At 39.0% G+C, this 27,406-nt stretch overlaps 2 protein-coding genes across 13 annotated transcripts in view; one reads left to right on the top strand and one right to left on the bottom strand.

Annotated features, from left to right (window-relative positions):
* Positions 1–27,406, top strand: part of CIZ1 (CDKN1A interacting zinc finger protein 1) — a 2,016,138-nt gene that overhangs the window by 821,416 nt on the left and 1,167,316 nt on the right. The window lies entirely within an intron of this gene.
* The window catches only part of DNM1 (dynamin 1), a 1,092,771-nt gene that overhangs the window by 1,064,933 nt on the left and 432 nt on the right, over positions 1–27,406 (bottom strand). The gene's annotated exons all lie outside the window — the stretch shown is intronic.

Raw genomic sequence — 27,406 nt, 5'->3', positions numbered from 1 at the left:
AGGAAGGCCTCAAGCTCAAACATTTCATTGTTTCGGCTAAAAGGTATACAGAAATGCTACCTTGATATTATCTGTATTGCAGTTTAAAAAGTTGGGATACCAACTGATGAAATCTGCCTAGAAAAGGCACTATGGACGATGCAAGAATGTTACCAGCTATGTGAAAATTGAGAGGTCAGAGATGCAAGCCATCTCTGACAAAGTAGGTGTGTCCAATACACATTTGATCCCATGCAGGCACACACTGGGTCCTCTTAAAATGACACATATTTAGTTACTAATGCTAATTATTGTATCTTTGAATTTAGGTATTATTCTTGGTGAAGGTGTAATTCTACTCAGTGCCAGTACTGTGCCTTCTTCATCAATGTTTCTCTGAATCACCTCAGGTCAGAATACCCAAGATCATTAATCTCCAAGTCTACAAATGAGTGAGGCAATTCAGGAGATTATTAATGATGAATGCACATTGAGTATGACTTCCTGAATATCCAGTTCTTATATAGTGATTCTCCATGTAACTGGGTAGACATCTGAAGAACAAAGTAAATAATATGGGGAGGGAACCAACAACAAGGTCATACTTGTATCTTGGGCAAAGCAGAGACTCTATGGGACCCTCCAACATACCTAATCCTAGCACCAGAATGGCAACTATCACCCTACCCTTTTTCACCTTGATGAGTGCTGCACCTGTCTGTAACATCATGGAGTCACCAATGACTAAGACATGTCTGGGATGATCTGCAGGCTTATGGGACCTTAAGGGTACAGTTCTACAGTACAGTTGACTCCTACTAGCAGTACGTGTGGGCATGGCTATGGGTGTGGTACTGGTATTCTGGATATGTGGTTGAAGCAAACTAGTCAGACATCAGGAAAACCTAGCTAGTTTTATCAAGGATCCTTTTTATACCTTAGCATATCCAGGAGTGATGTTCTAGTGCTGAAGTAATGTAGTACTTTTGGGTGCTGTTTACTAACTGTAGGTAGGACAGACTGACAGACTAGACTGCAAATAAGATAAGTACAGGTGGAATCATTCTGTGTTGGAAGAAGCAGGTGGTTGTCAAACATGAGGTAGTTGCTATATTGCCTCAGGAAAATGAATTCTAACAGGTTGTCTAAGGAAGAGGTCAAAGCAGGCTGGGACTCAATGGTGCGCAGCAGTTTTTTTTTTTGAGGTCAATTAATAACAAGGATAATGACTAGCAGAATTTAAGCCCAGTACAGTTCCAAAATCATTGCAATGTTGGGATGTCTGAGAACATGAACAGTAAAAACAGCTTAGTTACAAAATTAAAGGGAACAATTCTGAGGGAGATTTTATCTGAAGACACCTTTTTACATGTAGATGGTCATTATTCTGAATCTGGGTAATACAATGGGAGTATAAATTAATTTACTTATTTTATGAGGAGTACCTTCATACATTTTTTTAACTAACAGGAGCCATTGAAAGAGAAAAAGGAAAGACATTTAATTTCAAATTAACATAAGGTTCATCAGAGTCAAAGGGTTCAGGGAAACAACAGGACCTCTCAAAAGAAGGACCAGCCTGGCTTTGTTGCATAACTGTAAACCAGATAACCCAAGTTTTTCATAACTGCTTGGGAGATGGAGGATCCAGGTAGGGAAGGTGGAAGTGAAAGGAAGGGGTGAGAGAAACAGTGGTCCAGTCTGTCAACTGCCACTATGCAAGCATAGGCTTGCAATGTGCTGAATGTGGCTTGGACTAGGGACATGGACTTGGCTGTAAAAAAATCCATTCATGATAGACCACTGTAACATGTATGTGCGTGTGAGAAGAATCCATTGTAAAAAAATACCTTCTAATAGTACTGAGCTGAGCATAGGGCATAAGATAAACATTCTTATAAATACAGTTATTAGGTTCCCTAATCTGTAATGGTGAATTCAGATTGTTATCTAAAGTGAACTTCCATGGATGCAACCATTCCAGGGAGAACCTCAAAGCAATCACTAAAGTCTGCATCATGCGACCAGCTTTTCTCTTCAGGAACTGATCAGTCCTTGCTTAGCACATCCTATCATGGGCTGTATTTCTATATTCTTAGTTGCAAGATAGTTCTTTAGTTCTGTTAATAAATCTTGTCATTAATCCATTTCTGTAGTTCATTTCTTTCTGACTATTCCCTTATAGTGTATTCCACAATGGTCTGTGGTAGGGTAATTTTCAAGGTATCCCACAGCAAGGCAGGGTTGGAGCCAGTTTTCTACTAAATTCTGCCAAACTTTAACACTCAAGCAATGGTACTGTCTATACTAGTACTTACCTAAGAACCTATGGATCCATGTAGACTGACACCAGTAGTTAAGCCAGTAATTAAAGCCAACAGTCTTTTGTTTGTATTGAGGCACTGTAATTGGTGATGGTAGGATATTGCTTAATGCTAGTATCACACCTGTTTCAGATGCATACTCAGAAAGCTCCATCACGTCACTCTAGTTGTTATCCCCTGTGCTGTCTTACTTAATGTAATGTATGTGTCTTACCTGCTGGTGGCACTTCAGGAATAGCTTCTTGCACTGTTTTCTGCACCCTTCTCCACCTTATCTCTGTATAATAGGCATTCTGAACTTTATCATACCCTTCTTCCTCTCTATCTCCCCTTCTAAGTTCCCCAGCTTCTCATGTCTCATTGATTTCCCCATCTTCTCTGTCCTAAGGCATCTCACATCACTGCCTACTCTTCTCACATCCTAATCTCCATTTCTTCCTAAGTCTCCTATTCCCTCAGCCAAACCTCTTACCTTCAGACTCACCTGCAGTCTCCTTACTGCACTGATTGTCTCTCCTGGCAAACTACTCCTTGCTCTCTTCCCACTTCATTCGCCCTGGGGCTCACTCTGCTCCCCTACCCTGCCCCCAATTCCCACCCATCCCCAACACTCCTACCTTTACTCCTCCTACACCACACCTCCACAGAACTTCATCCATTCACATTAATCAATCGATTACCTAAATCCCAACTCCTATTTATCCTCTCTGCAGAACTCTACCATAATTCAACCCTATACCTACCAATTAGCCTCACCTCCAACTTTCTCCTCCCACTAATCATTCCCACTATGTCCACTTTCCACACCTCTTACCTGTTCAACATACCTCTCTTGCTCCTACTCATCTCTTCCCTCACTACTGCCCATCTTCTAACCTCCTATGAGCACCCTCTACACTACATCCCTCCCTTCCCCTCCAAATGCACTTCTACACCTCCATCATATACCTCACTAAACTTCCTCAACATCATATACAAACCTAGCTACCTTCTTCCTAAATATCATAGACTAGCTCCCATCAAATATACCCATACTCATTTCATACTCCAACCTGACAACTTTAGAAAACATATTCTCAATAAAAACATAACACATCTTCACCTCCTACTAGATGGTGATATACATCCTAACCCTGGCCCTTACCATACCCCCATCTGAGCACTATGTAAAACAAATATCTCTAGCTCCATAGCCCCTTCAAAGCCTGCTAACTCTCTCCTCATAGCTCACCTTAATATTCGTAGCATTAACAACAAAATTCCTCATCTACATGCCCTCTTAGATATCCACCAATTCGATCTTTTATGCTTATCTGAAACTTGGCTAAAACCCACGGTTCTAGACAATGAAATAACTCCACCCGGGTATAACATCATTAGAAAAGACTGCACTACTAGAAAGGGAGGAGGGGTCGCAATCCTATATAAACACAAACTACAAGTCAGCACTATAGACCTTTCTCCACCTCAAGATAATAAAGCAGAAATACTAATCTCCAAACTTCAAATCAATACTTAGGTTCATAGATTCATAGGTTCATACTAGGCTATCTGCCCTACGACATTTATAAGCCTAGCCAGAATGTGTTTGGCTTTCGCCACCCATTTTAAATTTATTTTGCTATGCCCTTTTTCGAGGTTAGTATACTGTGCCTCTGTCTAACAGTGACACAGAAGTGATACCCGGGGTAAACCTACGATCTCCCATCCACTCATCAAGATTCCTACTGAAGAGAGTCAATAAGCTATAAATGTCATTTGTTTATACCTGCCCCCTGGTAATAACATTAACACCCTTGAAAATATCCTCAACTGAACTTCTTCTAATCTACCCCAAGAAACCATAATCCTAGGAGATTTTAACATAGACTGGCAGTCCTGTCATAATGATCTCCCTACCAACCATATAAACTTATTTGGATTCTCACAATCTATCAACTTCCCCACCAGAATAAATAAACCCAACAATAAAGAAAGTACCCTGGACTGGATACTTACTAACAATCATCACCAAACTTATAAAGTAGGAATCCTTCCTGATGACATAAGCGATCATGCTCTCACATATATTATTAGACATAAAACTAACCTCACCTACCCTAATACGGTCAGAGCTGTACGTAACAAAAAGAAATTTAATCTTGAACTCTTTCAGACAGAGCTTTTTCAAATGAACTGGTCACCACTAAAATCTCTCCCACTGGACGAAGCAGTAGCGTATTTCAACACCAATTCTTAACCATCCTGAACCGCCATGCTCCAGAACGTTCTGTTAGATGTAAATCCAAACCAGCCCCCTGGCTCTCTAATGATACTAGGCAGAAAATCCTTTTAAGTAACAAATCTTGGAGAAAATGGCATTCCACTAAGAATGCATTAGATCACCAAACCTTTAGGCAACTTAGAAACAGTACAAAAAAAGCCATCATTCTAGACAAAAAAAACTTTTACCTTCAAGTACAGCAGACATATCAAAACAAACCTCAAATGTTTTGGAACAGCATTAGCAAACTTCTTCACCCAGGACAATCTATCACTCCCAATCCACTAGGCTCTAACCCCAACAATCCTATTCACACTGCCAATGCCTTTAGTTCCTTCTTCACCAATGCCATCCAAGCTCTTGCCAACCACCTACTTCCTGATACCTCTAATATTACTATTTCATCCCTAACTGCTCCCCCCTTATTTCATTTACAACCTGTCTCCACCTCCACCATATCCTCTCTACTCACAAAACTTAAACCCAACACCCCTTCAGCTGACCAACTCCCTGCAGAATACCTTCAAAAAGGTGCAAAAGCTATTGCCTACCCAATATCTATTCTGATCAATAGAACCATAAGTGAAGGTAATATCCCATCAATCTGGAAAATCTCCCACATTATTCCATTACACAAAGGTGGCAACTCTTATGACTTCTCTAACTTCCGTCCAATAGCTCTACTATCTCCTCAGGCAAAAATCATGGAAAAGTGTATCCATAAGCAACTTCTTCAACACCTTCTACAACATAACTTACTAGCTGTCAACATGGCTTCAGGCCATACCACAGTACTACCACTGCCCTGCTATCATTCACTGATTGTATTAATAAAAACCGGAACAAAAGTATTCCTTCCTCTGCAGTATTCCTTGATTTATCCAAAGCTTTTGACATGGTTAATCACCAGCTCCTCTTACATATAATGAAATCACTTTCTCTTGATTCCTTAGGCATCAGTTGGTTCAAATCTTACCTTGAAAACAGACAGCAGGCTGTACTTTGGCACAATAACCTTTCTAATCTCCTGCCCATCTCCCTCTGTGTCCCTCAGGGTTCTATATTAGGTCCTCTGCTTTTTTCCATTTATATAAATGATCTTCAGTTAGTAATTCCACATACTACATGCAATCAATATGCAGATGATTCTACTATTATCTGTTCAGCTACTTCTCCAACTGAATTACATACCCTTACCCAGAAAGCATTTAATACTGTCGAACAATGGTTCACTGACCGTTGCCTCCTTCTAAATCCCAAAAAAACTAAAATGCTCCTCTTCTCACCTACCCGTAAGCCCCCCCCATTTCATTTCACACTCACATCAAACAACGGTACACTTATTTCTCCCGACCCAACTACTAAACTACTAGGAATAACAATTGACAATAACCTCAATTTTGATACTCATATCAATAACACTAAAAACAGTCAATAAAAAACTAGGTTCCCTCTATAGAGTCAAACCCTTTCTTACACCAACAGCCAGGGCTGCTTTAGCAAGAACTCACCTTATCTCTACTCTACTCTATGCCTCTCCCATTTATACAAATCTTTCTAAAAGTAACCTCAGCAAACTAGCAGTATCCTATAATAATATTGCTCGATTTGCTACTGCCTCCCCTTTCAGGACTCATCATTGCCTTAACCTAAAACAACTTGGCTGGCTTGAGTTTCTACACCATTTACAATATCTCCAGCTTGCTATAGCCCATAAGATCCTCTCTCAACCCACAAATACACCAATACTCTCAAGCCTTTTCATCCCCTACAACAATCCTAAAAACCTACGGTCATCCAACAAACTTCTTATTAACACCTGCAGATCTTATAACTTAGCAGGTGATACCCTGTTCTCTAACACTGTTGGAAAGTTATGGAATTCACTTCCTACTGACCTCACTTCTCTGTCATCTCTTACACTATTTAAAAAGAAACTAAAATCATATCTCAACATTCACTGGTTATGTTCCTGCACTAACCCTGGCTAACGTCCTACATCTCAACAACATTGTAAACATACTGTCTTGCATTTTTACAGTATCCCTTACTGCCCTTGCTAAGCTCATTCGAAGTATTGTAGTTTAATACTATTTTTAATGAATGCTCTCTATTGCTACTATGTGGGGGAAAAAAATAAATTTTTGCTTACATCTTAAACTCCTACCACTTTCTAATTTAGTTTTTTGCATGCATCTTTACTGTTACTCCTTTGTATATCTTATACTATAGTTTTATATTTTGCATTTTTGTATTTTTTTATTCCATATGTCTTTGGAGCTTTTCTCCCCGGGCCTCTACTGAAAATGGACATGTATCCAGCTAGACTAGCCCTGTCAACAAATGTAAAATAAAATAAAAAAAATAAAATAAATATGATCCAAGGAGGTTAGTCTCAAGTCATTCACTCCCACGTGCACAATGTCCAGATCATTTGTGTACCTGGAATGAAGGGACTCGATGACTTTAGTGATACTGTGGATCCTGCCACCTGAGAGGCAGCTAGCCAGCACTCTGCCCTTGCCCTTGCTCACCACATTCGGTTACCAAGAGTGACATTGATTAAGCAAGGGATGGCTCGCCAGCCTGACTTTGTGACACTGTAACATGCCAGACTATTTAATTAATTATTTTGTATTGCATAATACTCAGAGTGCAAGACTGCAGTGAAAGCCTTCACAAAGCTGTTAACATTTTTTCTGAATCCTGAGTGAAGATTTTCCCAGATATATACATTTTATATTTATGTTTTTACTGATGTAATTTGCAAGGTTATATCCACATTCCTTGCAGTTTTTTCTTCCATATATTTTTAAGTACATACAGTGATCTCTACATTTTGTAGTCTTCAGTGAATAAAAAAAATCACCAGATAACCCCTTACAGCTGCTGCCTGAATCCTACACTGCTGGGTATCTCTGGCACAAGCAGTAAAACAAATAAAATGGTGATAGTTTAGGGTAGAGTGCAGTGTCCCCATACTGATTTACTAATATGAACATCCTGTGATTTATACATTCTCCTGAGATAGCTTGCAGCTAGAAACAGCATTTGGACCACAGTATACCTGTTTAACAAATAAATAAACAGACCAATGCACAAAGTCAACTCATAATAAAAGTAGTAACTAAACTGAACACGTTTTATTAACAAAAATGCAAACTGTATACAAATATTACCTTCCAGAAGGGGTAATTTTCCCATTTGATTCCTACTGTGGGACATTTGTAATTATAATTTTGAAGTTTACACAATGCAAACAATTTTCACAGCACTCTAGATACTGTAAGAAGAAGTGATTAAAGAACCATAACTCTAACTCTTTTACCACAGGTCTCAGTTTAGGAGCAGATTAATTAACATTAATATACTCTTGTACTTGGGTCCATTGCAAACTCATTACAGTAGTTACCAATTAATTACTTCCACAAATAATACCTAACATGCTGAGTCCCATACAGGTATGACCTGCTATGAAATCTATGGTGAACAACAGGACATCACCAATGCATTAATCTAGTCAGACACAAAAGTAAACAATAAATCAAATAATAACTTATGATTGTGTAGTAAAGAGAAAACAATTCCACTATCTCAAAGAGAAAAGTTGTGACAGGCAAGCAGACCGTAGAATACACACGTCTTTGAACCATCGATCTAATTTCATGCATGTACAAGTTTGCAGACCACTGGTGACTACTTCATGAAACTGTTTCATGGTCTCTTTTGTATTATCATGTTTATACTGGGCCACAAGGCACCTCAGCATCTGGCAATTGTGCCACTCTGCTACATACTAAAATAACTTGGTTTGCCATACTTCCTTGTAAATTTAAAACTGTAAAACAAACAAACAAACAAAAAAAAACTGATAATTATCAAAGTAGGTTAAGGCTGATTATTTCATTAGAATGACTATTGCACTAATGAATGGTTACCCTGTTAAAATGACTCATGACCGGAACCTGAAAATGAGGTAGAATGTTGCTAATCATACTATTTCTGTTCACTCCTCTGCACTTTGTATCAGGTCAGTGTGGAGGAGTAGCTGTCCCACCTCATCACAAAGCTGATGAGAATTTTAGTGTCTGTAATTATATACCTAGAGATACCAACCGAAACACTCACATGTATATGAGTATATACTCACACAGAGATATGTCTATTTTTATGTACCTGGCTACACACACACACACACAAAGTTTTTGTTTTAAAAACAAAAAAAAAACACTTGATCTGAAGAAGTCTGACTTGGTGGATGAAAGTGCATTGCAGTACTCTGGCAATAACGTTTTTATAAAAGTATGTTTATCTTTATTTTCATTCTTATCAATCAGTATGGTAATTTCAAATATAAGGAAGAGATAAAGCAACAGTTTTCAGTATGGGATAAAAAGGGTACAATTTACTTAGTCGTTGCATCCATCCAACCACAACCCCTTTTTCCCATTTTTTGCACATGGGGTAGGGGTGTCACTTCAACAGTGGCAATCATATAGAGCCAAGGTTTACACCACCGGGTGGCTAGCCTTGCTGCTGTAGTTCTTCCATACCACAAGCTCGCATACACACTGACACCTATGGCCAATTTGGAGAGTCCTATCCACCTACTGCATGTATTTGGAATGTGGGAGGAAACCCACACGAACACAAGAAGGACGTGTAGACTACCTTTGTGAGGTGACAGCACTAACCGCTGTACCACTGCGCATATATTGCAAGAGAAAGTTGGAAACAGATCAACCACTAAGTGGTACCTGCAAAATTACCTCCTGGACACTTCAACTGATTATTTATTCATTCTCCCTGGGACATTTGTTCATATTAGTAATTCAGTACAGGAACACAGCACTCCACACTGACCTATCACCAAGTAATTTGTTTTGCTGCTGGTGTGAGATACTCAACAGTGTAGGATTGAGACAGTTGCTGAAACAGGATATCTGGTGATTAGTTTGTTTTGAGCAACAAGGACGGCTTTCTCTTTTAGATTCATTTAAAATAAGATAATAGTAACAGAAAACTGGACAATTTAGTATAAGGGTAATGATGGCAACATCCAGCATCTACACAACTGTTCAACCCCTCATTTTTTTAACATTGACAATTGCAGGAGAGACAAATAAGGGGCAGCAAATACACTGGCACCATCAGGAATTCAGATTATTTGGTCTGTGGCAGAATTAACAAGATGCATTACCTATAGAAGCAACCAATAATTATAATATTTGTTCAGAGATGGTAAAAAAGATATGGGCACAAATAGTACACACATTGGGGACTGTGTTCGGGGGCAATGGTGAACAATATATGTGCTTTGAATGATTAAAGCAGATATTGCAGACTATACTGTAACACCATTCATTAACATGGACTGCTATATAAGGCAATGGGGGAGATGGTAACACATCAAAGGCCACTTTCAGTAAGAATGCAGCATAATTTCTAGGGCAAGTGCCTCAGATTATACTGTAATAGACATACAGTAATGTGATGTGATGATGACTATAGGAAGGGGTAGCAATACATTAAAGGCTGCTTTCAACACAAAAGCAAAACATTTGTCTAGGCAAGTGGGAAAAAAGTACAAGATTATACTGTAACAACTATGAAAAATGTTGGCTTGTCTGATAAGAACACAGTGAACTGCCTTCACCGAGAAAGCAGTACATGTCTTTGTGTGAGGGGGAAAATGCACCAAATTATACTGTAATGACCCCATTATACTGTGTATTGCTGTTAAAGCCCCTGATGGGTATGGATTAACACATCCAATACTTCTTTCAGTAAGAAAATATGCATCTGCTCTATATAAGAATAAACTAAAGTAGAAAGACCACCAGTGTCTCTGATAAACCCACCTCACATTCAGTACCCCTGAGCACATCCAAAATCTAATCCACAAGATGAACAAGTACATAAACACATAGGTTCACAGGTAGGTAGGTACTAGGCTATTGGCCCTAGGGCCTATATAAGCCTAGCCAAAAATGTACCCTGGCTTTCACCACCCAAGAAAAAGTATTTTCCTGTGCCCTGCCGAGCAGAGCCACAGAAGGGATCCCTGGGGTGAATTTCCTATTTCCCATCCAATCATCAAGATTTTTCCTGAAGAGTGCTACCAAGGAGCTCTGTTTGACATAGATAGATAGACTGTTCCAGAATATGGGAAGTCTGTGGGACAGAAATCTATCCCTCCAGCATGTTCTGTTTATTGTGGTGACAAGGTTTAGGTCCCTAGAGCGTGTAGCTCGGAGGGATTGGGATTTCTTTAAGTGGAGCATGTCCAACAGCTCTGGGTTTGACATAGCTTTGTATGTTAGGTGGAGATCGCCTCTGAGTAGGCAATATGCGACGGAGTAAAGCTGGAGTTTTTTGAGACAGTCTGCATAGGGCATCTGTTTGAGGCCAATAATCCTTTGTGAGGTATATATGTGGCCTTCCCAGTTGTTGTAGATGTCTTGTAAGGTACATACCAAAAGGGGCATTTTATTCAATAATGGGTCTAATGAGTGATGAGTAGAGGGGAACAATGACCTCTTTTTTTTTCTGGATGAGAAACCTTTTGTGATGAGGTGAGCCACGTAGAAGGATTTCCTGACCACTGTGGTGATGTGATTATCAAAGGAGAGACTACTGTCCACCTGTGTCCCAAGGTCTCTTATCACATTTTCGGCATTAAGTAGACTACCAGCTATGTGGTAGTTCATGGGTACAGAGTTTTTACCAAAGGGGATGACAACGCACTTTTTGGCATTGAGCTTCAGGCCATGGCTTTGACAGAAGGCATTTGTCTTGGTGAGGCCCTATTCTAGTATGTCCACATCATTAGGAGTTTCGATTATGGCTCCTAGTTTGCAGTTATCTGCAAACTTTGTTAGGCAAAGACCTTCTGTGTTAGCCTGTACCTCAGAGAAGTAAATACCAAACAGGAGAGGACCCAGGACTGAACCCTGTGGTACTCCACTTGTCACTGGTCTGAAGTCGGATTTGGAGTCTGCTACTTTCACAGTGTGGGTTTTGTCCATGAGCCAGTTGGCAACCCATCTTGTGACATAGGGATTTATATCTAGTTTAGTGAGCTTATCTATAATTCCAGAGTGGGGGATGGTGTTGAAAGCCTTGGCGAGATCTAGATAAGCTGTGTGAACCACCTTACCCTCATCTATGGCTTTGGTGACTGCTTCAAAGAAGTCAATCAGGTTTAGGAGACATGATCTGCCTTTTACAAATCCAAACTGGGTAGGGTCCAGAGTTTGGAGATTACCAATGTCTTTGTTTGAGTTCCATGATGATACGTTCCATGGCCTTGCAGACCAGGCTCGTCAGGCTACTGGAGCGGTAGTTCCCAGGGTCCATCGTGGCTCCCCCATAGTGGAGTGGGATAACCATTGCGGTGCGCCATTCAGTGGGCACAATGCCTCAGGTGAGGCTATGATTGAACATGGTACTTAGTTAGGGTGCCAGTTCATTCTGTAGTTCATGTAGAACATAGCCTGGGATATTGTCAGGTCCCATGGATGCTGTGTTCTTGGCTTTGGAGAGTGTGTTTTTTACCTGTGCAGCCATGATTACAGAAACTTTGCATTCTTCCAGTATAGAGATGGGCCCTCTAGGGGGTGAGAGGGTGGTAAAGTTAGCACTGAACCTATCTGCCAGGATGTTGGCAATATCAGTTGGTTCTGTATATTTAGTGCCATTGTGCTGTAACTCAGAGCAGATCTGAGTGTTGCCATTGAGATTCTTGACATAGCTATAGAATGCTTTGTGGTTGTCTTTAGAGTCAGTGGCAATTTTGTTTTTGTAACTAGCTTTGTAGGATTTTATGAGGGATCTCAGCTTCTTACTGAGGTTGACCAGGGAGTTCCTCTAGTCATGGGATTTTACTCATTTCTGCAACAGTTTCTTTCTTCTGTTGTAGAGTTTGTTTATGGCAGAGGACCACCACATTGGCTTCCTTTTTTTGGAGGATAGCATCTTGGTTCTATTAGGGACAGCATGATCCATGCACTCATGCAAGTGCTTATAAAGTGCATTTGTAGGATTCAGCAGTCGTACCTCTATTGTCCGTCTGCATGGGTGTCATGAAGTTTGCCATTTCTATCTTAAGAACTGAGCCCAGCAAGACAGAAGTAGACTGTCTTCAATTGTTGTTACAAAAACAGGCCAATTAACTAAAATTAATTATTCAGAAACAGTTAAAAGCAGTCCAAAACTTCAAAAGTCAGTACTTTGTTTTATAATAATAATAATAAAAACTTTGATCAAACTTACTCACTGAAAGAATTCGGCTTTCTCTGTGTATGGTATAAGTACTTTTGTCCAGTAACTGGACTTCATTAGATCATCTTTTCAAAAACAGCTTTATCCATGGAAAATATATACTTACATAAACAACAAAGTCATAATTCAAGATTGATTAACAAACAAAAAATGAGTTGAGTGTGGGGTGACTCCTCCTCGGCTAACCACACAGAATATTAAAAATTAATTAAATGTGATATTAAAATGAGCCTTAAGTATCACCCCACAGGTCTAACTCATAATCCTTGGTGGAAAAATTGAGCTATTGTAATAGTGGGACAAAGGTCTTTTTTATATTGTAACAATGCACAATACTGGGAATTGCCTAACAATACAACAAGGGTCAAACAGAAATCCATCAATGTCTATTTTTAGTGGAGATGCAGTACATTTGCAAGATGTGAGTGGAAGAAAAGTCCAGAGCCTATATAGTGCAACAACCACTAGGAAGTGCCTGAAGAATGCTATATGTGCACACACACACACACACACACACATATATATATATATATATATATATATATATATATATATATATATATATATATATATATATATATATACATATGTTACTACTGTTATTAGACAAACAGCTGACTATCTGGTTTGTCAGAAGCAGTAAGTGTGTGTATGTATGTGGGTGTTCATGTGTGTTTGTGTATCGATGAGTTAAAATGAAATACAGTATTATGTGCCAGTTTCTTTCACTTTATTGTAGTAAGTTATCAGGGGTGTAGGCAGTCATTTTCTTAAAAAGCTCTTGAGCAAATATTTATGTGTTAAAGGAAAACAACACACTACTGTTACTGGATAACAGTTAAACTATCATATATTTGGCTTACTAAGGACATGTGTGCATACGTCTGACATGTACTTCAAATCCTGTACTTCTGTTGGCAGTATGTGTGGTGTGATGGTATCAGCCATGTTAGGTCTGATTCTTGCCACTGGTACCACTTAATATACAAAGGGCAATTGGTCTTAAAGGTGTATGCTAAAATATATGCACTGCTGCCTTGGTTAATAGCCCACACTTACCACACCCAAATAAAGTTTACACTGAACAGCTACAAATCAGAGTTATAAACACAATGGTGCCCATTGTTTTCAAGTTTTGACATTACTAAGAATAACTGAAACATGACCAGAATTATTTTACAGACAGACACACACACACACACACACACACACACACACACACACACACACACACACACACACACATTCACTGAATATATTCCAGAATGGTGGGAGAAGAGTACATTGTAATTCAACAGCACCAACATATTTCTTCTCAGGCTTTAAGGTATGCTGCTGCCTGCCAAATTACATTGCAAAAAATAGACACAAATTACTATTTACCTTTAAGATAAGCCATCCTTTGAATATTTGAATGGTATCAATAACTCAAGCAGTATCAACTTGAAAGATTGATGGCCATATTTAGCTTTAAAATTAAAATGCATAAAACTTTAAGCAAAAAAATAAAGCATCAGCCGTAAGCATTTAAAATTGAATAATACAATTCTTTACTTGAAATAGTTGAAGTTATAGCATTTTGTTTTTAAATAAATGTGCAAACAGAATAGAACTTGCTCCAAAATTTGAAATAAAGCATACAGACATACATTGTTTAGAAATTTGAATCAAGTGACATTTAAACAACACAAGATTATTCAAAGCAGACCCTAACATTTTGACATTTTCTTTTACATTGTGCTATTAACTGAAATAACAAGTACGGTTTCACTTATTTTAGCTTTCAGTCATTTATACACATTTTAAATGTGATACAGCTCTAATACAACTAGTTTATCTGTTATACATTTTCCTTTTACTAATACATGTTTCCCACTTTATTACAATATTCCTCCTGCATCTTTACCCTCCTTAGACCTAAGTAAGTTTTGCTGAAAAACAAATATCAAGAAATAAAGCCTGAGGTAACAGGTAAATGTGATATCACTCACCTAGCTTTTTATTCTAAAAGTCCTTTTTGGTATTTGTTGACAGGGTAGAAAAGATTTGTCACTTTACTGTTCATCTCATTGTCTTTTAAACAGATAAATCTGCCCATTTGAAATGTTGTTGAGTCCCTATATCTGCATGGTGCTCAACCAGCTGTCTGCACATTGGCTTTATTCCATGTCCTAGTGACCTTGTATAGTGCTCATAACCCCTGCAGTATTCTTTCATATCTTTTGTAATGTCTGGGCAATAAAACATTTCATAATTTCCCTTTTTGTACAATTTATATACATATGTCCCAAAAAGAAATGTTACAAGCTATGTCTAAACGTGCCTGAGGATAAGTCCTTGGGACTAACAACTGCTGCATCACTTCTCCAACTGTTCTATCTTTAGAAGTCCACTTTCTGTAAAACAACCACTTTCTCATTATAAATACTCACTCTACCCCTGATTGCCTCACTCCTGTCAAGATTTGTAAAGTGAAGTCTAAGTGCTATTCCTGTCTTAATTATCTCTTTGCAAGCCTTCCCAACTCTCTTTCTAATGTTAGTCCAGTACTTTTTGACAATTTTGTCTCAGATTTAAGCTTACTGCTTTCAAACACTTATTTACTCAACATAACTCCTTTGAGATAAATTCCAGTAGCATCTAACAATTGTGCCCGCATTATGCGTATTTCACTACCATCTAGCTGTTTTTCTTTAGTGACGATATTGGTAGCCTCTATTGGAAGTGTGAACACTGGCTGGGTCTTGCTTCAGCTACCATTCCCATGACTGCCTCAATATTTGGCTGCAGTATGACTGTATGTACACAGAGTATTGCATTATACAAGTCATTAACTAGTAGATCATTGGATGGTATATCATCAGGCACTACCACCTGCATGTCTCCCTACCTTTTTTCCAAGTCCAAATGAACCCTGGCCAATGAAACTTAAAAATCACCCCTTCATAGCCATAACATAACTGGACTGCCCAGGCTGATAATGTTTCTCTCTCTAAATGCAATCTTAACAATATTTATAGTTGATACAGTATCTTACTAACCAGTCGTTTCTTATCCCCGTAAGAAGACAGGGTATAGGGCCCTGTGATAATCTGGAGCAATTGCAGTTTCAAGATTACCTACCACCAGCTACTTTTATTAGCTCTCTCATGTGGGTTTTGTTCTACAACCTCTCAGTGTAGACATTTGGACCTTACATACCCCATTTAGTTAAACTGGAAACATTTTTGTTCAAAACTTTGTAATATACTTCAGCCACTATTTTCCCTTTTTGTCTGTGCAACGTCATGTGAAGGCTTAGACTGCTCCCACAGTTATATCCATGTGTGGTGCTAGATAAACATCTTAAACATTTGTATCCTGCTGACTAGATAGAGGTTATCCTTTCCCCATTTCCTCAATAATATTATACTCCCTATCTACTAACAAGGTTTTCATGATCTCTATGTACTTACTGTTTGCACTCTTATAATAAGGTCTCCTAGCATTTCATTAGTGACTTCACTCGCCTATACAAATATTTACTTCTGAAATATAATTATACTATCATCAGCCTTTTTCTATAGTCTCCAAATGTTTTTCCCTCCTAAATACTTCAGCAGTAAATGTACAATGGTTGAACAAGGCATTTGTAATCTTTGCATAATCTAAAGAACTTTAATAAGGAATTTTCACCTTAAAATAGTCAAACTAGTTCACATCATTCATATATGGAACAGCATGCACTGACTTATCAGTAAGTCGAAGAGTTAAAAACATCATCCATCACCCCTTGTCAGATTGGTGTCAATTACACACCCTTTAAAATGCCCACATAAGCACCAAAGTTATCCACTTAGTGCTAGCTTTGGCATTTAGAGTTCAGCTTTCCCCCATTATTTATGTTATTTGACAACAGACAAGCATCTTTTTCACATGCTTATGACACTTATCTCTTCTTAATCTCATTCATTTCACCTTTCATAACCTAAAACCACTTGAATGTCTCAGTGATCTTGACCTCCAGGTGATTCATCCACAGTTCTAATCACATTAATTCCAATGAGTTCTCAGATTACCTGAGGATGGTTTACTTGCTCTGATGTAGGCTCTTAGTTTGCGGCCACTACCTATCTGCCTCCATTATTTGTGGAGTGCATTTTATCTGCACACAAGCCTGTTATTATGCTTTCCTTGGACATACTGGCATATGAAATTCTTCTGGTTTTGCACACCCTTGGTTAACTATGGCACTGGCATTTTTGCATATTTCACAGAACTGATTTTTTGCCTGTTTCCTGACTACTTTGACCCAAAAAAAAAAAAAAAAACAACCTGCTGGTGAAGCTAGACTGCAAGATATTTTACCATGTAGCTGAAGGGGTATAATCACAATGATGACTTAAACAATAACCATTTGTAATGTCAGAGCTTACAACGCAGAGTCCAGGAATACGGAAAATGAAATACTGAAGCTCTGTACTTGCATATACTAAGTCTGATGATATTGCCATTTCTTGGAATATTCCACTTTCTCTAAGGTGTGGCAGTCTTGAAGTTGGTATGCATTAGTTTGAGGTTGTGGTGGTGAAGAGGGGCTTGCCCCCTTCAGAACACCAGTTTAAAGGAAAAGAGTCACGTTTAACATTTGCTCTTCTCCTATATTATTTTTGGTGTTTTGGGATTCAGCATTTCAAGTCCAGACATTTCAGTAAAGAGTTGAACAAAAATGTTTTGAAGGCTACATAAGTCCAACATACAAACTCCTACTGCTGCTAGTAATTATTATGATTATGTGATAACCAGAAACTAGTGGTTTTAACTTTTTCGCTGCTGCTGTCAATATTTGTGTTGTGATTATACCAGCCATATCAGGTTTGAGTCTCACCACTGGTAACACTTAACACATAAAGAGCAACTGGCTTTAATGGTGTAAGATAAATGTGCACTACTGCATTAGGTAATGGCCAACACATGTCACTTCCAAATGAGCACTACTGTGTACAGCTATGGATCAGAGTTTAGATCTCCCCAGGATTTTACCCATCTCAGACTGAGCCAAGTGCTTTCTAGTGCAACCCCTTCCACCAGAAAATAAAACTTGAACTGAATTTTTTGTGAGCACATACTCACACAATATTTTCCAGAATGTGTGTGTGTGTGGGGGGGGGGGGGTAAACTGTAACTCTCCAGTACCAATACTTTGTTTCCCAAACTTTAAGGTATGTAGCCACCAACCAAATTACATTAGTAAACCAAGAACACAGACTTTAGTTTACCCTTAATTTAAGCCATCCTCTGAATATCTGAATGGTAGTAAAACCTTAAGCAGTATTATTTTGACAGGTATATGCCCACAGTTAGTTAAACCAGTAAAATGTGTGAACTCCTTAAGCTAATAAGTAAAATAACAGCCACAACGATTCAAACTTAAATAACAGATTTTTTAATTAGACAAATACATAAACAGTTCATAATTTTTATATGGAATTAAATATAAAAATACAAGCAGGCAGGCAAATAATATGCAACACTGCCAAGAATAACTATGTAATATCTAAACCAGAAAATCTCTGCTTCTGCAAAAAAGAAAAAAACATGTTTAACATGTAAGCTTGAAACCCTCTACTTCTAGCTAAAAGATAGACTGTGCTTTTACTGTCTCTGGCTTTTAAGTCCAAAACAAAAAAATTCAGAATCCTTACAAGCAGTATAATACAGCTCAAGTTCTGTCTACAAGGATATATTCTAGCAGTAACTCCAGTAACTCATATAAATGTTTAACTTAGCAGTCAAACTCTAAATTCCTCAAACAGGCTTTCCAGGTGGCTCTACAATGAATTTAGGAAATGCCTTCCTGTTTTACAGTTACATACTTCTCAGTGGTGAAGGTCCCAACAAACTACTGTCCAAATAAAGTACCACTGCAATGTGACTTAGCCAGTCTCTTTAGACAATACATTTTGCATAGTCAAAAAGCATGGCTTAGTTTCTCTTTTAACCTATAGTACACATTTACAGTAGCAAATGCAATTCTATATAATCTTATACATTTTATATGTTAAAATTCATTGAAAATGTAGACATCAGCAGTTTTTTTTTACATTTATCTTTTAAAAAATGATTTACATGTTCAAAATCTGATAAAGCTGTAACACAGGTAACTCCCTTTTGAGCACATATGCACTCAAATATATATCAGTAATACAACAGACAAAACATGACTATGTACCCAGGACAGTCTCCCCCCTTTTACCTCCATCCCCATGTAAGTCAGTTTACCAAACACACTGTTGTATGTACCAACAGAAATTACTGAAACTGGTTATATGACAAAACTGCTGCCATATAGCACATGAACTAATAAACACATTCATAACAGAAAAGTATACACCATTTTAAATTAATTTTGGGCTCTCTTCCTTTGCACAACTCTCAACCACCTAGGCCCTATCAGCCCACTATTTCCCCATAACAAATGCCCTTTAGGGCACAGCGAGCTCAAACTCAAGTTTACTAAACTGATTAGGACAAGCCAAATTACAAAGCAAATAGCTAAATATGCAAATAGCAAACAAACCTGTTTCAGATAAAATATTACAGTGAAGTTAAATCAGATTTAAAACAATAGTAATAAATCATAGCTTGACTCCATGGCACACAGAGATGGAGTCCTAATTGTGAGCCAGGTAAGTGGGGTTCAGTTAGTAGATCTGGTACTGAAGACGCCAGGGTAAGAGGATGAGGAGTGAAGGAGTGTGGCCTACCCATCTCACCCAGGAAGAGGGATGGTTTGAGGGCACTTGGTATCCACATGGAGTGGTATAATTTCTCAAGTGAAAATTGGAGAAACCCCCACCCATGCTAGCTGATAGGACAGCAGGACTGCTGCTTGCAACACTGATTGCAGAAGTGAAGGGTGATCAATGCCAATAGCCAACTGCACACCCTATTCACTTATACAAGCAAAGGGTGTGCAGGAGACAAAATGCCTAAGTTAAAAACCCAAAACCACCTCTGATGTCTGCCTTAATGATGGCCCTCTCCTGGTCAACCCTCACCTCAGCGATGAGGAAAAGAATGGATGTGTCAATTCATCAGGAGGTTGCTGATTGCCAGGCAGTAGTAGCAAAAAGAAAAAAAATCATTAGGTGGTACTGCTGTATTGCTCTAAGTCAGTTATTAAATGACAGTTTCAAGATAAGCTTTCAGTGTTTAGTGTCAGGGACTCTCCCACACTGGTAGTTGGTTCTAAACGTTCAGGACTCCATAGTTAAAGGAATGATTCACAGATTCCACCAACTGCATCACTGAAACCTCCAACAACCCCATGGTAGCAGAGTGCAGGGCAAGAGAGGACAAATACCAAGTCAGTATTTCATGAAGACAGAGTTGAACCTGGCAACAGGTTTACATTTTGACACTTGCAAGTGCAAGTCCTGAACAGCTACACTGAGTACCTAAATAGGTTCATAGGTTCATACTAGGCTATCTGCCCTGGGGCATTTATAAGCCTAGCCAGAGTGTGTTTGGCTTTTGCCACCCATTTTAAATTAATTTTGCTATGCCCTTTTTCGAGGTTAGTATACTGTGCCTCTGTCTAACAGTGACACAGCAGTGATACCTGGGGTAAACCTATGATCTCCCATCCACTTATCAAGATTCCTCTTGAAGAGAGTCAATGAGGGACTCTGCCTAACCTGGACTGGGATTTTATTCCAGAGTGAAGGGAGCCTCTGGGTTATAAATCTGTCCCTCCAGCATGTCCTATTTATTTCAGTGCTGAGGTTAAAGTCTCTCGAGCACGTAGCTCGATGGGATTTGGATTTTCTGAGGTGCAGCATGTCCATTAATTCCAGGTTGGACATGGCTTTATACGTCAGGCACAGATCGCCTCTGAGCAGGCGGTATGCCACTGAGTAGAGCTGGAGTTTCTTTAACCGGGCAGCATATGGTATCTGTTTGAGCCCTTTGATCCTCTTGGTGAGGTACTTTTGGGGTCTTTACAGTTGCTGCAGGTGTCTGGTAAGGTACATCCCAAAAGGGGCATTTTACTCAATTATGGGCCTGATGAGGGATGAGTAAAGAGGCACGATAACCTCCCCTGATCTAGATGTGAATCCCTTCATGATTAGGTGGGCTATATAAAATGTTTTTCTAACCACTTTGGCCACGTGGTTGTCAAATGAGAGATTGCTATCAACTTGGGTCCCCAGGTCCCTAATTACTTCTTCTGTACTTAATGGATTACCACCTATGTGGTAATTTGTGGGCACTTTGTTTTTGCCAAAGGGATGACTATACACTTTTTGGCATTTAGCTTGAGGTCATGGCTCTGGCACCAGTTGTCTGTTTCTATGAAGCCCTTTTGGAGGATGCTTGTGTCGGCTGAAGAGTCAATTATGGTGCCCAGTTTGCAGTCATCTGCGAACTTGGTCAGCCACGGTCCTTCCGTGTTGGCCTGTACTGCCGAGAAATATATACTGAACAAGAGAGGTCCCAGGACTGAGCCTTGTGGAATGCCACTTGTAACTGGTTTGGAGTCTGACATGGCTCCAGCAATTCTAACCATGTGGGTTCTGTCCTTGAGCCAGTTTGCAACCCATCTAGTGACATAGGGGTTTATATTTAAGCTGGTGAGCTTATCTATAATGCCCAAGTGGGGTATTGTATCAAAGGCTTTTGCGAGGTCCAGGTAGGCTGTGTGGACCACCTTCCCCTCGTCAATGGCCTTGGTGACTGTTTCAAAGAAATTGACCAGGTTTAAGAGGCAGGATCTGCCCTTAACAAAGCCGAACTGGGAAGGATCCAGTGTCTGTAGGTCCCCAATATCTTTATTTATGAGGTCCATGATATTTTCCAGGATCCGTTGAGGCACTACCTTTGCGGAGAGGGACCACTGTTGCTGTACGCCACTCTTTGGGTACATATCCTGTAGTAAGGCTGAGATTGAACAGTAGTTTTATGTTTGGGTTTAGCTCTTCTTGGAGTTCATGTAGGATGCAGCCCAGGACACCGTCTGGTCCCATTGATGCTGTGTTTTTTTGCATTTGGACAGGGCGGCTCTTACCTGAGCATCTGAGATGTCAGGGGGGCAGCACTCTGCTGGGATAGATATTTGCCCTTTTGGTGGGGGGGGAGTTTGCGCTGAACCTGTCAGCTAGGATGTTGGCAATGTCTGTGGGTTTGGTGTATTTTTTTTCATTTTGGACTAATTCTGAGCATATCTGGGAATTCCCACCCAGGTTCCTAACATAACTAAAGAAAGCCTTGTGATTATCCGTAGTGTCCTGTGCAATTTTTCTCTCGAAGCTGGCCTTGGACGATTTTATGAGTGCCCGTAGTTTTTTGCTAATACTGATCAGAGATGCCTTCCCTTTTTGGGATTTTGCTCTATCATGTAGTAGCTTTCTCCTTCTAGTGTATAGTTTGTTTATGGCTGGGGTCCACCAGACAGGACGTCTGCCTTTGGAGGATTGGGTCTTGGTTTTATTTGGGATTGCATGATCCATGCATTCCTGAAGGTGTTCATAGAATGTGTTTATAAAGGATTCTGCGGTCTGGGCTGTATTTTCCACAGGCCCGGGGGCTTTGAAGGATTCCACCTCGGTTTTGAGGAGTGTGAAATTTGCTTTACAGAAGTTTTTCACTGTGGTTTTCTGGGCAGGGGGTGGGGTCGGGATGTGAATATCCAGTGAGATTAGTTTATGGTCTGATCTTACCAGTGAGGGATACACTTCTGGTCTGGAGCATAGAGTCCCCATGTTGATGATGATCAGGTCCAGTATGTTTTCCCCTCTTGTGGGAGTGGTAACAAGTTGTACCATAGCATTTGAGTTTATAAATTCTAGGAACCTTTGGGCTAGGGTGTTGGAGCTAGAGTAATGCTCCCAGTCTACGTTTTGGTAGTTGAAGTCGCCCAATATAATGGTGTTTGGAGAGACCTTCATATATTCCAGTGTTCTCAGGAAGGCCGAGTGGGGTTCCTGGGTTTGGGAGGGTGGTCTGTAGTAGGCTGTAAACTGGAAGGCAGTTTTACCCACTGTTAGTTGCACATGGATAGTCTCTGATGCTTCGTGCTGTGCCACCAACCTGGAGGTGTGGGTATCTTTGATGAATATTGATACTCCCCCTCCTTTTGTGGTTCGGTCCAAGTTTTGGGGCCGAAAAGCATGGTATGAGGTATAACCTGGTAATGCTGGGGTGCTCTCGGGAGCCTTGAACCAGGTTTCTGTTACTGCACAGATATCGATGTTCTCCATGCTAAGGAGAGTTTTGAGTGTGTGCATCTTGAGGTTTAGACTTCTGGCGTTGAGTAGCATTACTCTTAGTTTCTTATCCCTTGTGATACCTATGGAGGTGGGTTTGTCTTTTGAGCCCTGCCTAAAAAAGGCACTATGGGGGTAGCAAGATGTACAAAAAGAAGACTTACATGTACTAAGTATGAGATCTCCCTTTTCTCTGATATTGCAATCTTAGCATTAGAACACATATACATTTGTGTGTGTAGTAGGGGTGTGAGGGGTACAGCCCCTACACATCGCAAAAAATAACTAAATAACTTTAAATTGTTGACATTCATGGCTCTCTTATAGTTTCACTTTTTTTTCTCTAATTTTTGTGACCCGCAATTAAGGTGGTTGGAATTACAATAGGAAGCCAGGAAACTCAGGTCATGTAGGGCAAAGTAGAGCATCACTAGAATTTTGTAGATATGTATATATAATATAGCTAACACAGGCAGTCAGTGCACTCTGTGTGAAAATTATACAATGTGTTGGTATTCTGAACGGTACAGTATCCACTTCTGAATATAAATTACAAACAAAAAGAGAGAAGTAAGACCTTTATTACATTTTCTTACATTTAATTTAATGTGAATTCTACATCATACTCTCAATAATAATATTCTGTGCACCTGTATTTTATGTCCCTAAGAAGAAGTTATTTGCTGGGAATACTCCAAATTTCTGCAGTGTGCTGAAGCCTGAAGCACATAAGCATGGGTGACTTGGTTGATGTCCAATGTAAGGCACTTCTTTTTCTCTGGTTTGTGGCATCACCATAATTTAGTCCTAAACTTAAAACATTCAAACAAAAACGGGTTACCAGTCTGTAGATTACTAAATCAATGCTACAAATATTGTTTTCCAGGTGGTATAAGTCAGCCTTAGAGATGTTAACACCTTTTGTGGTATACAATTCTACATTGCGGTGCTGCCTCCTTGACAGAAACTTTGCTATATGACCTCAGGCCAGCTTCACCCTATCAGGGTCCAGTACAAGGCAAGATGGCCTGCCCCACCAGTCAGTCCAATATATATACAGTATAAATGCTTAGCTGGCATGACTGACATAAAAAAGTACATGCTTCTCGGGTACTACAGTTACATGAAGCAAAATATTGCAACTGAGTAACAGTTACCAGAAAATGTTCATTTTAGAGAGCAGCATAGCTTTAAGACTCCCTGAAATTAAGGCTAAAACGACTTCAGGGATAAACATATGAAATCAGGGGTCTATATTAGATTAACGAAGTTTCAGAACTTTGAATACCATATGATCGAAGTTCTGAAACTTCGAAAATCTAAAAAAAAAAAAAAAAAAGTAAAGTAAATAAAAAGTTTTTTAGTAGGCAAGCCCCTGCACTTCTCACCCGCTACTTAAATATACCAACTCCGTGATCGCACTTTAATGGAGAATGGCGCAGAAAAGGAAGATTTCCCTTTCCTATGCTGTAACACAATCCCGGAGTTGGTATATTTAAGTAGTGGGTGGTGTGGAGGGTGCAGGGGGGCTTGCCCCCCTGCTTAAAGCACTTACTTTTGTTTGTTTGGGTTCTTTTTTTTTTTTTTTTTTAGATTTTCGAAGTTTCAGAACTTCGATCATATGCTGTTGACCATATGGTATTCAAAGTTCTGAAACTTCGTTAATCTAATATAGACCCGAAATCAGGGATACTGCTGAGAAACAGTATTATCTGTACATAAATCTTGCAAAATAAAATGCCTTTCTGAAAAAGCACTAAAGTCAGTAACTAATGTGCAACAATAATTATAAATGTTGCTCCCACAGTTTTATCAAATGGCATGTTATGAATCTTATACACCAAACAGTTTTATAGAAATATGTATGCTTAAACACACACATATGTACATGTGAATATACGCACACATAAATGTGTCTGTAATTATATACCTAGATACACCAACATAAACACTCACATGTATATGAGTATATACTCACACAGAAATATGTCTATATTTATGTACCTGGCTACACACACACACACACACACACACATACATGCTCAGATTGATTATAAGGATACACTGCAGATAAAATACATATTTTAATTGGCACATTGGCTAATGTACTTACATTCTTCTCAGCACTCCCCACACTTCCAGCACATACACACACACACATGCACACCCGCGCGCAGACACACACACACACACACATAGTCACATTGATTAGTAATCATACACTGCAGGTAATAAAGATATTTTAATTGGCAAATTGTTTGATGTATTTAAACCCTTCACAATACCCCACCACCTCCAGCACACACGAGCACAAAACCACATTTGCATCTTGAAGCTACCCAAGTGAGTACAACATAAATCAGTACGCTACAACAATCTTGTGCTTAAAAGGCATCTTTCTATTCTTTCCTCAGACTAGCACTAAGAAATGAAACAGCTAATGTGGTGATGCTTTTGCAAATGCTTGGCAACCCCCTCATGGAGTCCCATCTGCTCATCCATCACATGTCCTTCCTACATTACAAGTTTTGCCTGGTTCTAAACCCATATGAAGAAAGCAACACTGTGTTAATACTGGTTACCATAAAACCGTTCATCACCAGCCCTTCACCTGGGAAAAAATATTAAGCTGTATCATAAAAACATCATTATAACATACAGGCAAACAAACTGTGATATCTCTCAAAAAAGTCTTCTCTTTAGGTTTTCCTACAGATCCCTTTAGTGTCTAAAGCATCATTCTTAGCAGTCAAAGTCACATTGAAGCAAAGAGATTGGGTGCAGCAAAAGGAAAACACTTAGCTAATATGAAAATACAAAATGCTATCTAATACAGGTGCCACAAGGCACTTATAAAATATAAGATTCTTATTTCTTGCTAGGTAACATGGTTTCAAATGTTTGTAGGAATGTCTAAGGAATATGTAATTTTAATACCACAAGGTCACAAGCAGTGCTTCACTTAACAATACATCTGTGTACGTGTGTGTGTGTGTGTGTGTGTGTGTGTGTGTGTGATAAATATATAAAAATATAATTTATATAAACATGAAATTAATATATAATGAAAACAGAAAATATTTGTGCATCTGTAAAGATTAACAAAGATAATACAAATACATATACATGAATTCACATAGATACCAGTGTGAATATTAATTATTCATGATAAGAAATAAAATTGTCACCTCGAAAGGAAAAAGCTGGAGTAAATGACAACCATTTTTGTTTGTTTGCTTGCTTTATTTTTTCAGTTATTAATTTAGCAATGACATGGACATCAGTGACTAAAAGAAATGTTCTTGAGTACACTGCAGACCCATATATGCAACAAGGTCAGGCAGAAATGAAACCAGATGGGTCAGTTTATGTGTAAAGGGAACTGAACCTACAATCTGCATTCATTTTTACTCCTCATCACCCATCACAGTGTAAAGGTTTTGTACATAGGCAATTCACCTGGGATTACTAGGACAGAGTTGTCAAGGATGTCCTTGTTCAGCTGCCTGAATTAAAGGAAGGTCAGAGGTGGACAAGGCAAGAACATCATTGCACCGTCTCTTCTGTCACAAAATGGCAGCAGTCAAATGAAAAGAAGCAAACTGCATTCATATACCGGGGAATGGATGAATGTTTCTGTACGGCTGGTGGTTTAAACAGTAATACTACTGTATCCAGACTCTTAAAAAGCAATAAAAGGAAGGCAACACCCTAAGTGACAATATTCACCTTTGTCTGAAATAAAGAGATGCTGTAAAGGTGTAATACACTTCAACAGCGTAAGAACTGCACAGCTGCTAAGCAAGCACTATAATACCGGAATTTATTTTGCGGAAATTGAAATTAAAATACTATAATAATTTAGTCATGCATTTAAGAAATAATACGTATGTGTTAAATGAGCAGCACATGATGACATTAAGATCTAACTTGTGGAGTATAATGACAGGATGTGACCCTGACATATAAATGGTTAAACAAAAGGATAAATATCCTGTGATCAGTCATCACACTCTCCAGCAGAGGAGTGCCTTGTATGCATTATGCGTCCCCCTTGATTTGTTTCCATTTCTCATAAATTTTCAGGAAATAAATGCTTAAACAGCAAAATGTGTATAAGTTTAGTACAAGATGTACTCAGTGATAATTTTGTAAACGGTGTCACACCGCTAACATAAGAATTAGAATACTAGAAACGATCGATTAACATTTAATGACATCTTCTATAAATAGAAGAGAGGCATAATGAACTGTAATGGAAATTGCAACACGAATCGGTCTGCTGTAAAATCAGTACGAAGAAGCAATCC

The sequence above is a fragment of the Protopterus annectens genome, chromosome 16.part0 (genome assembly GCF_019279795.1).
Source record: "Protopterus annectens isolate FY-2018-M chromosome 16.part0, PAN1.0, whole genome shotgun sequence".
NCBI classification, from domain to species: domain Eukaryota; kingdom Metazoa; phylum Chordata; order Ceratodontiformes; family Protopteridae; genus Protopterus; species Protopterus annectens.
The sequence above is the reverse complement of the archived record's forward strand: the minus strand, read 5'-3'. Positions and strand labels throughout refer to the sequence as shown.